This window comes from Triticum dicoccoides, chromosome 2A (genome assembly GCF_002162155.2).
Source record: "Triticum dicoccoides isolate Atlit2015 ecotype Zavitan chromosome 2A, WEW_v2.0, whole genome shotgun sequence".
NCBI classification, from domain to species: Eukaryota; Viridiplantae; Streptophyta; class Magnoliopsida; order Poales; family Poaceae; genus Triticum; species Triticum dicoccoides.
Genome location: NC_041382.1, coordinates 530,298,216 through 530,309,676, shown reverse-complemented (window position 1 = coordinate 530,309,676; position 11,461 = coordinate 530,298,216). Strand labels below are relative to the sequence as shown.

At 43.7% G+C, this 11,461-nt stretch overlaps 1 long non-coding RNA gene across 15 annotated transcripts; it reads right to left on the bottom strand.

The window, feature by feature from the left end:
- Positions 1-2,512: 2,512 nt before the first annotated feature.
- LOC119355199 lies at positions 2,513-9,220 on the bottom strand. 15 transcript variants are annotated; one of them, XR_005171498.1, is made up of 11 exons: positions 8,680-9,219; positions 8,010-8,159; positions 7,215-7,323; positions 6,817-6,913; positions 6,349-6,626; positions 6,163-6,270; positions 5,931-6,039; positions 5,342-5,521; positions 3,973-4,108; positions 3,284-3,888; positions 2,513-3,203 (listed from the first exon to the last, which is right to left on the bottom strand). It is a non-coding gene; the product is annotated as an uncharacterized LOC119355199 (long non-coding RNA). The 15 variants fall into 15 exon arrangements; XR_005171492.1 differs by having other exon boundaries at positions 5,931-6,270; positions 8,680-9,220; XR_005171491.1 differs by having other exon boundaries at positions 6,163-6,626.
- Positions 9,221-11,461: the final 2,241 nt, after the last annotated feature.

The window sequence follows — 11,461 nt, the reverse complement described above, 5'->3', positions numbered from 1 at the left end:
GTTGGAGATGCTCTAATGTGACCCCTAAATTTTCTGGTTCCCCTCGTTGGAAAGCTCTCTTGAAGGTCAAAGAGTTGTATATGGGTGGTGGGAAAATAAAACTTGAGTCTGGCAATATGACTAGAGTTTGGAAAGATCATGTTAAAGGGTTGATCCCATTTAACATACAATTCCCTCAATTATTTGAATCTACACGGATCAAGACTGCACTGTTGATAGGTTTGGTGCAGTTGAGGTATCCTCCTTTTTATACGTCGCATATGTCAAGTGCTTACTATACAATAGCGTGAGATTTGTGACCATATCTCCGAGATATGACTCAAGACTGAAAATAATGTGGTTTTGGGGGGTTTAAGCAAGAGTTCCAATTTCTCGATCAAATCTATGTACAAGTGGCTGGAAAGGCCTCTTAGTGGTTGTAACTTTAAGTGGACCTCGGAGGCCAAAATCCCTCTCAAAATCCAAATCTTTATGTGGCAGTTCGCCCAAGATGCCGTTCTCACTAGACAAGTGATGAAAGGAAGAAATGGCATGGTAATCATGGTTGCTCCTTTTGTAATGAAACTAGCGGTTGGGGCGCCACCGGGAGAGGAAGCTGGGCGGTGCTAGGAGGACCCTTTAGTGTATACACTATGTAATGTTATTGCATCATATTCTAAGTAACATGGTCAGCTAAGTGCAAAGTGTGATGAATAAGTGGAACAAAAGGAAACTAGTACATTGGTGTATGCCAAAAACTAAGTAATATAACATAAACACATTTAGTTGTCTATGTCTATTGTATGAAATGCACATGCACAGAGGACTGGACAGTAGCCCAGTGGGAAGGCCGTTGAGGGCGAATTTTCGTGATCTCACCCTGGTAAGCTTCTTCTATAAAAATACATCTTGGGTGCTAGTGCCCATGGATCTCATTTTGAAAAGAATTAGAGAATGAACATATGCATTTGGCACATGGGATTAAAATGAAATAAAAGACAAAGCACTATAGTGTCCTGAGTTGGAGGTCTCTGAGCGCTAAAATGATTTGCAATCATCTGTACGAAGTAGTAACTGAATAAACACAAGAAATTAAAGTAAATGAACTGTAAAATGTAAGTAATGAGCATTGGATGTAAAGGTAAGGCAGAGTTAGTGACGGTTGGGTGCCCTTGAAGTCAATGGCGGAGACAAGGGGGGGCGAGCAGGGGCCTGGCCCCCCCTAATGATCGAGCGATGTTGTCTAATTAGCGATACGAAAGCATGTAATCCCACGTATATCTATACTTGGCCCCCTATCTCAGCCTTAAGTTTAGAAAAGGGAATAAGGCCCATGTGAAGCCTACTAGCAGTCAGGTTGGGCTATTGGCTCAAGTCTCCTCCTGGGCGTTGTGTTCTCCTGTGATTAGTACGCAGAAAATTATCCGCAGCCGTTCCGTGCCCTAGGCCGCCCGGCCACCTCTGCTCTCCCAGCCTGCTGCTGCTCTCGATCCTATTCTTACGGCAATGGCGCGACGCAACCTTCTTCAGTTGCCAAATCTTCCGGATCCAACCAACGGGAACTAGCCAAGGACACATGGCTTAACACATCACTACATCACACCATCTAGTAATCTCAATTCCTGTCTTGTATCGTTGTTCAAATTATACATCAGCTTTTTGTTGTTTACTTGTTTCGGCTGTGTGATTTGTGATGGTACGATCCTATCTTGTATTATCCTTGAAATAATGGTGATCATGATGCGAATTATCTTATATGAGTTCCTATTTGTGATGCAAATTTTTCCTATGTCGAACAGCTAATTGTGAGACTGCAATTCGACAGATACGAAGATAAAAGCGCCACGAAATGCCTCTATGATTAATTCTTTTTAAGCCGGATTCTTCAAGTTCTCAACCTACTGAATTGTTAATGATGCTGATGCGCAAGTTACAAATCCCAGTCGAATTGACACTCATAATAAGAATATGCCGGACATGGTAAAAGTTGTAGAATAAGAAAACAACATAACCCCAAGTTATCTGCAAGACCTGATAAACATTGTCAAATTGGAGCTACCACCGGACAAGGAAGATGAAGCTCCAATTTCTATATACACCTAAGGGACCATATCAGCGACAAAGTGCCCCTAAACACTCTAACTATTTATTTATCAGTTAAGCGCCGCCATATGGGAGACAAGTTACTTCGATATTGAATGATCTTACATGTTGAAAAAGAGTTAGCAGGTAATTTCTCTTGCAGTGAAATTACTAAACTTTTTCATCTTATTTGGCAATTGTAGAGGCAAATTTAAACTCATACAATCGTATGCATGTTTTTTAGTGTGCAACACATCAATATATAGTATGATTATAGTTATTTACTTTTGCTTCAGAAAAAAATGAACTTGACTTAGCCCCCCCTATACCAAAATCCTGGCTCCGCCCCTGCTTGAAGTAAAATCGGCAAGGCACAATAAGAAAATGAGCAAATGTGTCATACAGTTTCAGATAAGAGATAGCCAACTAAACAGGAAGAAACTCAGAAAGATGGCTACATCCAGCATCAACAGTTGTTGCAGACCAAGAAGATCCAAGGAACCTTTTCATAATGCTCCATGTAATCAAGCTTGGAGTGAGCTGATGAAAGAACAAACAAACTAACCCCTTTACCGAGGAGGGATGACCCGATGTGTCTATTTAAGAACAAAGTTCAGAGAAACAGTTCATCTGGAATGGGCACAATCAGTACTTCAACTTTGATAGTGCCACCACATTATATATACACGTGCCAGAAGGAACCAGCAAAGGCGTCAGTCGCGCTGTCCATCCCTTCTCTACATATGGAGTGACTGATGGCCTACGTGTTAGCTGGCCTCTCTCGAAGATCTTGTAAAGCTTGTCTACAGAAGCAATCTCCATAGGTTCAAACACAGCTCACTATCAGGATGTGTTGATGACGCATCATCTATTACAAAAAAGGGTATCTCACACAGTTCTAGTGGTCGCACTTGAAGTCATGCCATTTTTTCCTACTCACTGTCAAAAGAAAGTTGGATTGCCTACTCGGTACAATGTCGCATGTATGTGGCTTGGTGATTGTTGGGCAAATTACTTTGGTTTGTATTACCTCCATCCCAAATTACTTGTCTTAGATTTGTCTAGATCACGCTGAGAGGACTTAACTCATGCAACAGCAGCATACTTTATATCATCATTTCTCAAGTCTTCTCGTTGTCTTCCTAAAATAAGAAAATTGAATCGAATGTTACAACGTGATCATTTGTTTATAAGAGAAGCGTTGCCATAATTTAGTACAAACCTTAAGCTTTCCTCGATGAGCTTGTAGATGCCTCAGCCTCCTGCTGTGGCACGTAGCGCGTTCCGGTTCCGGGCTAGGACATGCTCCTCCTGTACTGAATTCACTGGAGTTTCAGTTGACTGGTCTTCAAAGTCTTCATCATACTCCTTATCAAGTGTGTCTCCGTAAGCGTTCACCTCAACCCGGTAGCGCAGGATCCCTCCTATCCCACCATAGCCCGTACAGAACTGAGATCCTGTGTGTTGTTTGTGATAAGCTCCAGCGTGCAACCAAACTGCCGATAATTTTCGGCAAACCACTCCAACAGCAAGGTCACCTCAACCACCTCCAGGTCTGCAGATGTTGCCTTATCCTTGAAGTTGCCCTGATCTGCCTCCTGTGCCGTGTTGAAGTGTTGTACCACAGTTTCTCCTGTGACAGAATTCCTTGTTTCTTCATACTTTTATTCATCTCATGGATTCTCGTTAATCTCAAAATCATCTTGTTATGATTGTCTGGTACTGATTTTTTGAAGAATGGAATCACATGGCTTATATAGACCACTCCTTCCCTGCCAGCCCTCTGGGATTTTCAACAAATACCTTGTAGGCGTACATAATCAAAATCTGCACAAGCAAAGACAATAAGTTCTGGGAGCAGGGCACTGGAAAGAGGGGAAAATCAAGAAGTTGTGAGGTTAATCTCCTTACTTGTAAATGATGTAGCCCTCATGTATGAGGAAATGTCGCATGGACGGGAACAAGACGTGCTGGATGATGGTCCACTTGCGTTGAGCCCATGCCGCCTCTGGTTGTGCAAGCAGCTCTTGATCGATGTCGTCTTCATCTGTAATGGAATGTACGTTTAGCCCCAACAACAATTAACTCTGAATGAACATGTAGCTGTAGCATCATATATAATGGATATATCATGATCAAATTTAAAACACCATATGTAATGAACGGGACAGAATAATAAAAGGAAACCTACATCATTTCCTAGAGTTAACATGAACTCTGGAAGGCGATCCATATCAGGGTGTACTGATCAAGCACAACAGGTAATACACAGTATCTTAGTGTTTACACGCAAACAAGCACTATCTTCATTAACAGAGCGATACTACAAGAATCAAACAATCGAGCCGTAACCCAAGAATCAAGAAACAGAAAAAATATGCAGGTGGACAAATAAAAAACTTACTATGGTCTTGTATCAGTCATGTGTGTGTGGAAAATGATTTAAAAAAAGTAAAGGTATCACTAAGACTACAATATGTACCACTAATCAGAAATATACGATGTGACATGTTGAGCACTATTACTCAATCAAGCAATTAGACATGACCGCTAAATCAAAATAATCAAAAGGTAATTACCGTCCTCTTGTATCAGTCACCATATATATGAACGTACTCTCGTAATTACCAAAATGGTTGCCCATAGGTCGACTAAACGTGGGATCAAATGGTTCGTCCAGATCCATCATATCATGACTGTCAGGTATAGAATTTTGATGGATTCTGGCGCGGAAAATCATACAGCTTGGTTACATTTTGTAAAGAGAACTCCATGGGTGTTGAGCCACAATAACATTTCATTTCATATATACAAAATAATGTAGTAAGCCTCACAAAGTAAAATATCATGAAAGCTAGTGATAAAGGAGTTGATATTTAAGGCCACTTTTAACTTGTGAGAGATATCAGGTTGAGAACTTCACACCAATGTTAAGCTAGGGAACCAATAGTAGTGACTTAGTGAGTTCATGCTGTCTCAATACCCAAATATTTAATTAAAAAAATGGAACAACTCTACCAGGGTGCATTGAAAATAATCATATACTTTTGATCTTAAAAATAACCGTATGCTATCAACCATAATACCTGAAACTGCGAGAATAAAATTTGTCTATTACAGAAGACATAGTGCAAATGTATCAAACATATCAGTCCAAATTGTAAGCATCAACAAATTCACTTTTTCGCTGCTCCCCATAGGCTATACGATCTGAATACTGACGAAGTTACATATACAGTAAGAAACGCAGAAACAGGAAAGCTATTTGCAATCTCGATACCTCTCGCCTGATGTCGTCGCCAATGCCTCTGTCATCCCCAGGACGCTCCTTAGGCGTTCTGCTTGCTTCAAGCTCTCAAAACAACACGCACCTCACACCACACAGAGGAAACACGAAATGAAGCGGTCATAAATCAAATGACGACTCCCCTTTCCTCTTCCAATTTCTTGAGTTTCTCACCTGATAAACAACGACGAGATATATGTGGTGAAATAACAGTCAAACAACTAAATGATATCCCAATGTAAATAGCTCAACTCTTAGCAGAAAGTAAGCAGGCAACAAAACAAACTGTATGACCCAAGGCAGCTATGATGTTAAATAAACCTATCTGATTATTCTAGTTGTTATGATGATAAAAAATCACATTTAATTGATTCTATTTGCTGGGACAATAGATGACCCTATTTGATCCCTTGATTATGTACTTGCACATTTCTCTGTAATTTCCTTGCTATCTGCACGCCATCATCCTAGTTGATTAAATACACATTCCGCTGCATCGATTTTAACTAAGAACAAGGAATCCAGCAAGCAACAGCAGGCCAAAACAAGGGAGACAATCAGGTAGAATTGCAAAGTAATGAACCTTGAGGCATCCAGGTCCCCCTGACAGAATCACGACGCTTCTTGCTACCGAAGGCGGTATTGATCCCGATCACCACAAAAAGCCTTTTTCCTTTCCTGCCTTACGCCATCTGCACTCTCAAGCAGAACAATTTCTTGAGATCTGATAGTCTGACGTATTTTCATAACGCAGTGAGCGGTAGTAATGAAAATAAGATGCAAATTCAGTAGGATATTCATGACAGAGGACCTACATGTAAGAGAATACAATAAATAAGATGCCTAAATGGTAGCAATTTTTATTTCGTTGATTTTCTCATATTTATGCTTCTATTCCCAACTTTCAGACCTGCCATGGAAGACTGACAGCAACACCAGCATGTGTTAGTACAGAGAATAGCATAGATGCCAGAAAATTACGTGTGGTTATTGTCAACAACCTTCCTGTTAAGAAGTACATCAACACATTTCCAATAGATTGCATGCCATACCTCCTCCTTTGTTCTACGGAGAAGCGGGAAATCAAATTACAATATCTAAACAGACAAATGCATGAAAGGTAAGACAAGTTTACAAGAAACAAATGGCACTGCATGCCTTGATAGTCAAGGTACAGTTACAGAATAAAGGACTGCACAACCAACAGTCAAGCAAACTTGGGCTACCCAGGAAGTAAGGCTTGGCCGGATCCCCAATGTTCATGGTGACATAATAATGCCTGCAGAAACAACACAGAAATTTGTGAACAAGCAAATCCTGAAAGAACCGTGAAAAAACAGAGGATGCAAACTGAAAAATAGTTCAGTTGATCCCTGTTAACTCACACAACACACCATGTAATAGCAAAATTAAAGGATGACAAATGTGAATTTCCGATGTATGTACAAGCTAATCGTATGTACGACAACCTTGATTGATAAACAAAGCCATCTGCTGTCTTGTCTTACCCATGACCTTCTTGTCGTATTTCTGAAACTTATGGTTTTTATTTGTAGGGAAACCTTTCTGCCAAGTTATACATGACTATCAAAGATCAGTGAACTGAATTCAAAATTTACAATTTGTAGAGAACAAAAAATGATAGGAATAACACAAGACACAGAATGATACTACAAACAGGGGATACGCAAATGTCAATCATCTGAACATAAGCTCTAAGTAAATAAAGGAACATTAATTCCTGTTTTGCCACCAGCTCCTTAGACCAATACTCAGTTTTATGTGAGTACAATTTTTTAACACGTGAGGATCCTTTCACCAAAATGTTGACTACATAAATAAAATCAAACAAGAGCAGTGAGTTTACCATGATGGCATCAGTAGTGCACACTCGATGTTCTCGTTTTGTTTAAATTTTGAGTGTTGGCGAACTGGAGTTGAGCATGCTTGGATGTTGCTGAACTTTCATCAAACACCTTCTAGGTATAAACAAAAAAGAATTTGCACAAATAAATAGAGGAGCTGAAGAGAGAAGGTAGGAGGCAAGGGGGAGGGAGATTAGACTGTACGACGGGCAGGGGCATAACCAGGTGCGGCACCTCAATTATAAACATCTAATCAAGGTAGTATGGTACTACTAAACCATCTGTACTACAGAGCGCTTATCATCATACATTCCATCTGGTTAACTTCCTCATACTCGAGATATAGAAAATGCTTTAACATCATCAGAGTGTCTCCATTTAACTTTTTTTAGGACAATGTGTATCGGTGCAGACCCAGTTCACAAAATCAGAATACAAAATTTATCATAACAACAAAAGCAAATACACAAGTATCAGTTCTCCATAGGGAAAAAATGGTGGCATCGAAGATCCAAACGCAAGTGAGTAGCAACTATTAGCAAAAGCAGCAACAATTTTATATCTGTTTTCATAATTAATCTTCAATGGGAAGCAATACAATAGGATATCATGCAGTGCAGCAACCATGTACATAGTTGTTCTTATAAGTGAATTAACACATCAGAAAACCCTTCAAACAAGAGATTAATTTTAAGGCAGATATCCAATGAAATCATCAATGTATGACCCTCCAGTTCATGAGTGTTTTTCCTGATTGAATATTGAATGGAACACCAATGAGAAAGCAGAGCTATTACCTGTACTTATGTCCCAAAAGTTGTGATCTAGTAATGGAATTATCTTCCAATAACTCCAGTGCACACTCCAAATAACCAAATTCTTCCTCCACTGTGCAACTATCCATGAACAAACACACTTCTTAATGATGAGCAACCCTACTCACGGTCCTACAAATCAAAATGAAATATCGACTTAAGAAGGGGAAAAGTACGCCAATAACTTTCAGATATAGGCATAGGCATAGCTGGACCAACCAAGATGCAAGATTTACTTATATATAAATCCAATTATAAAATCAAAATGTTTCTCGGCAATCTTTCCAGGAGCAAGGTTGCCAGCTGAGTTCATTTCAGCAAGAAAAATTAGCCCTCTTCCTTTTGGTAAACCATTCAATACCATAACACATAAGTACTAACACTATTTTGATACATGAAAGAATTTCAATCCAATAAATTAAACTAATCTCCATCAGTGCTAACTGATGCCAATAAATTAATAATCACTATTTTCTACTTCCAGAAACCCCCAAACATGGAACACGAGCATCAAATTCGCACCCAGATTACCCAAAAAGAATTGGCCACCCTAATTAACCTAATACACCAAATCAATCAGGTTTACTCCCAAGAATCAGAGCAAAAACGGAGGTAAGGATGAACAAGGAGATGTGTGGCAGGAGGCACATACATGGTGGAGAGACAGTGGATGAAGATGCGGACGCTCTCGGCGAAGACAGCCATGGCGTCCTTGTCCACACCGCCACCTCTCTTTGACGGTGTCGGCTACGGCGACCCGGGTAGGGACCATGTGTTCCTGTTGCTCGGGGCCGGGGACCACGCTGGCGTGGGCAACGGGTGCGCGCGCTCGCGTTGGAGATCGCCCTAGCCCACCTGGTGCGGTGCAGCTCGCCTGGCCTGCCGTCGTGCGGTGCGGCTGCGACCCGGGGCGGTTGGAGAGGCGGAGCAGTAGCAGAGGAGATGAGAGGGAGGCGGACACCGCTGAAGAAGCTCGCCTCCGCGCCCGCACGCCTCGGATCCGGTGAGGGGGAGGGAAGGAGGTCGCTGATGAGGAGAAGGTAAGGGGGGAGAGAAGGGGGGTGGGGTGGCAACCATGGAGGAGGTCGCCGGTGGTGGTGGTGGCGGCGGCAGACGAGGGAGGGAGAGGGATGTGCGGATGGGGAATGAGGGCAGGGCAAGCGAACACATTTTTTTCTTTCTTCTAAACAATGGAAACGACGGGCCAATCCTTTGTACCCACATGGATGCAGCGACGAAGCGCCCCTTCTGCACACGTTAATGTTTTCCGATTGAGACCGCCACCCACCTATTTTTTACTTGTATAGTGGACCGAGTGGTTTGGAGATCTGCTGTGGTGGTGCTAGGGACTGACTATGCCCCAATAACTACTAGAAATACAATGTATGGTGTCATAAATTTCTTCCTAATGGGGCAAAGTTTCATATGGTTGGTCTTGCTGCTCTGACTTGGGCCATTTGGCTAGCTCACAACAGGGCTACATTTGAAAAGAAAATGATCAAATCTTCTTTTGAGATTGTGTTCTCTGTATGCTTTTTTCTCCTGTACTTGGCAGGTCTTCAACTGAAGGGGGATGCGAAGAAGCTACGATCCGGCGCTGAGATGATCAGGTTGGGCACCATGAATTTGATGAGGCTTTGTGAAGCTTCCAGGCTGCCGATCGAAGGATTAGACGGCCCATCCTTCTGTTGATGCGTTGATCAAAAGGAGAGTGAAAAGTTTGGGATTCAAATATGCTGCTGATTTGTCAGGGTCTTTTGCTACTGTTTATCGTATTTGGTCTCCTGTACTTGATGGTCTCTTTCCGTCCCCACTTTGCTGGGAATGTTGCATCGACCCTTGGGCTTGTAATAGGGCTTGCTATTTTGGTGCTGCCAGGTTTTCGCCCCATAGCATTCGTTTCGATGGCGAGCAATGTGGTGGGTTTCCTGGTAGTGTGTTGGACTCGCTACCTCTCTTTCCACTCCTCCTAGATGTTTCCTGGAAAGATGTATTTATGTTCTATGTAATGGAAAGGTGGTCATCCTAGTTCAAAAAAAATATCACCGTTCAATTCGTCTTTGCCCGTGAGGTATGGCACTCCACTCTCTCCCGAGGCGGCCTTGCCAATTTCACCCTGAGCCCGGATTCCACCCTTGTTTATTGGTGGTCGCGCCTCGCACGCTTGTGCCACCGCGGACACAGAAAGGCTTTGACTCTATCGTGCTACTCACCATGTGGTTGCTGTGGAAGGAGAGAAACACCCGCGTCTTCGAGCGCTCTGTCGTAGTCGGTCGGACCCCTGTCGGCAAGCCACCACTGTGGCAGAGCTGTGGATGTTCTCTGAGGCATCAGAGTTGACTCATATCTTGCGATAGTTAGAGCATCTACAACCGGGCACCCCAAACCCGCCTCAAACGCGAACATCCCGGTCAGTGGCTGGTGAAAAAACCCGACCAAGACGGGCGCCTCAAACAGGTCTCAAATGCCCGGACTGACCAGCACCCCTCATATCCAGCTCAAATATGGGGCAGATATGGGGACGCCTGGGCGCGTCCACCACATCGGGCAGACGGCCGGGTCCCACACGAAATCGCCCGAAAAAACAACAGTTCAACGGGCGTCTCCTCCGGTGGGGTGTAAATGATGTGTGGCGCCGCTTCGGATCGTCGACGTCCCCAGCCCTATCCACATCCTCTTCCTCCCTCTCCTAGCCGCTAGCCCGAGCACATTTCTTTCCGTCTCCACCTCCCTCTTCCTTCGCCGCCTGATATGGCCCTGCAGAAGAAGACCACCTATGATAGGCTAACTCCGGAGTGCCACTTCTAGATCGAGGAGGAGATCCGGGCAAGGCGTGCCGCCCGGATCGCTGCAGGACTCCGAACTCGCCGGAGCCGGAGAAGGAGGGGCAGTAGCAGTCGGAACCCATGGAGGGGCGGATCTGGAGGAGTTGGACGCCATGGAGCCGGAGGAGCCGACGCCGTTTGCGGGCTTCACCATGGAGGAGGCCATGGCGGAGTTTGTCGTCGCCCAATCGGTGGAGCAGACAACCATCTTGGAGTCCATCTAGGATGAGGCGTATGTGGAGTCCAACCGACACTTCCTCCAACAAGAATAGGCGGAGACCGACACATTCTTCAACAAGGTGGAAGCAGAGATGGAGGAGGCCTAGGCGGAGGCAGAGGAGGAGTCGGAGTTGCGTCTGCGCCCCATGTACCTGGAGTCTGGAACAAAGATAGTGGACATCTCTGACCACAATGAGTAGCGTTACTGAGGATTAGTTGATCTATGTACTACGTAGGTGTTTTCTTTGCATGGTTTGCCCGGGCTGACCGGCACCCCTCATATCCAGCCCAAATTTAGGACATATATGAGGCGCCTGGGCGCACCGCCACGTCAGTCCCAGCCCACCCTAGCCCACCCGATCCCACATATATCCTCCCCTTTCGCTCGCC